The following is a 2,500-nucleotide window of genomic DNA, read 5'->3' as shown; positions in this document are numbered from 1 at the left end:
CGGGTGGCACAGGGCTGGATGGGGCTTTCGTATAGCAGGGACGGTGCTGCCTCTCGCTTCGCTCGCTGTCCGCCGCTCGCCGCCCGCTCGCTCAGCCAAAAATGGCCAGTTTTGGCCCGTTTTTGGGCCGTTTTGGCCAGTTTTTGGCCTGTTCTTGCGTTGCGCGGCGACCGTCGTGAGCGGAGCAAAATGTCAGCCATCTCAGCACCCTGGAACCCCCCGGGTGGCACAGGGCTGGATGGGGCTTTCGTATAGCAGGGACGGTGCTGCCTCTCGCTTCGCTCGCTGTCCGCCGCTCGCCGCTCGCTCGCTCAGCCAAAAATGGCCAGTTTTGGCCCGTTTTTGGGCCGTTTTGGCCAGTTTTTGGCCTGTTCTTGCGTTGCGCGGCGACCGTCGTGAGCGGAGCAAAATGTCAGCCATCTCAGCACCCTGGAACCCCCCGGGTGGCACAGGGCTGGATGGGGCTTTCGTATAGCAGGGACGGTGCTGCCTCTCGCTTCGCTCGCTGTCCGCCGCTCGCCGCTCGCTCGCGCAGCCAAAAATGGCCAGTTTTGGCCCGTTTTTGGGCCGTTTTGGCCAGTTTTTGGCCTGTTCTTGCGTTGCGCGGCGACCGTCGTGAGCGGAGCAAAATGTCAGCCATCTCAGCACCCTGGAACCCCCCGGGTGGCACAGGGCTGGATGGGGCTTTCGTATAGCAGGGACGGTGCTGCCTCTCGCTTCGCTCGCTGTCCGCCGCTCGCCGCTCGCTCGCGCAGCCAAAAATGGCCAGTTTTGGCCCGTTTTTGGGCCGTTTTGGCCAGTTTTTGGCCTGTTCTTGCGTTGCGCGGCGACCGTCGTGAGCGGAGCAAAATGTCAGCCATCTCAGCACCCTGGAACCCCCCGGGTGGCACAGGGCTGGATGGGGCTTTCGTATAGCAGGGACGGTGCTGCCTCTCGCTTCGCTCGCTGTCCGTCGCTCGCCGCTCGCTCGCGCAGCCAAAAATGGCCAGTTTTGGCCCGTTTTTGGGCCGTTTTGGCCAGTTTTTGGCCTGTTCTTGCGTTGCGCGGTGACCGTCGTGAGCGGAGCAAAATGTCAGCCATCTCAGCACCCTGGAACCCCCCGGGTGGCACAGGGCTGGATGGGGCTTTCGTATAGCAGGGACGGTGCTGCCTCTCGCTTCGCTCGCTGTCCGCCGCTCGCCGCTCGCTCGCGCAGCCAAAAATGGCCAGTTTTGGCCCGTTTTTGGGCCGTTTTGGCCAGTTTTTGGCCTGTTCTTGCGTTGCGCGGCGACCGTCGTGAGCGGAGCAAAATGTCAGCCATCTCAGCACCCTGGAACCCCCCGGGTGGCACAGGGCTGGATGGGGCTTTCGTATAGCAGGGACGGTGCTGCCTCTCGCTTCGCTCGCTGTCCGTCGCTCGCCGCTCGCTCGCGCAGCCAAAAATGGCCAGTTTTGGCCCGTTTTTGGGCCGTTTTGGCCAGTTTTTGGCCTGTTCTTGCGTTGCGCGGCGACCGTCGTGAGCGGAGCAAAATGTCAGCCATCTCAGCACCCTGGAACCCCCCGGGTGGCACAGGGCTGGATGGGGCTTTCGTATAGCAGGGACGGTGCTGCCTCTCGCTTCGCTCGCTGTCCGCCGCTCGCCGCTCGCTCGCTCAGCCAAAAATGGCCAGTTTTGGCCCGTTTTTGGGCCGTTTTGGCCAGTTTTTGGCCTGTTCTTGCGTTGCGCGGCGACCGTCGTGAGCGGAGCAAAATGTCAGCCATCTCAGCACCCTGGAACCCCCCGGGTGGCACAGGGCTGGATGGGGCTTTCGTATAGCAGGGACGGTGCTGCCTCTCGCTTCGCTCGCTGTCCGCCGCTCGCCGCTCGCTCGCGCAGCCAAAAATGGCCAGTTTTGGCCCGTTTTTGGGCCGTTTTGGCCAGTTTTTGGCCTGTTCTTGCGTTGCGCGGCGACCGTCGTGAGCGGAGCAAAATGTCAGCCATCTCAGCACCCTGGAACCCCCCGGGTGGCACAGGGCTGGATGGGGCTTTCGTATAGCAGGGACGGTGCTGCCTCTCGCTTCGCTCGCTGTCCGTCGCTCGCCGCTCGCTCGCGCAGCCAAAAATGGCCAGTTTTGGCCCGTTTTTGGGCCGTTTTGGCCAGTTTTTGGCCTGTTCTTGCGTTGCGCGGTGACCGTCGTGAGCGGAGCAAAATGTCAGCCATCTCAGCACCCTGGAACCCCCCGGGTGGCACAGGGCTGGATGGGGCTTTCGTATAGCAGGGACGGTGCTGCCTCTCGCTTCGCTCGCTGTCCGCCGCTCGCCGCTCGCTCGCGCAGCCAAAAATGGCCAGTTTTGGCCCGTTTTTGGGCCGTTTTGGCCAGTTTTTGGCCTGTTCTTGCGTTGCGCGGCGACCGTCGTGAGCGGAGCAAAATGTCAGCCATCTCAGCACCCTGGAACCCCCCGGGTGGCACAGGGCTGGATGGGGCTTTCGTATAGCAGGGACGGTGCTGCCTCTCGCTTCGCTCGCTGTCCGTCGCTCGC

The sequence above is a fragment of the Musa acuminata genome, unplaced genomic scaffold (assembly GCF_036884655.1).
Source record: "Musa acuminata AAA Group cultivar baxijiao unplaced genomic scaffold, Cavendish_Baxijiao_AAA HiC_scaffold_465, whole genome shotgun sequence".
NCBI lineage: Eukaryota > Viridiplantae > Streptophyta > Magnoliopsida > Zingiberales > Musaceae > Musa > Musa acuminata.
The sequence above is the reverse complement of the archived record's forward strand: the minus strand, read 5'-3'. Positions refer to the sequence as shown.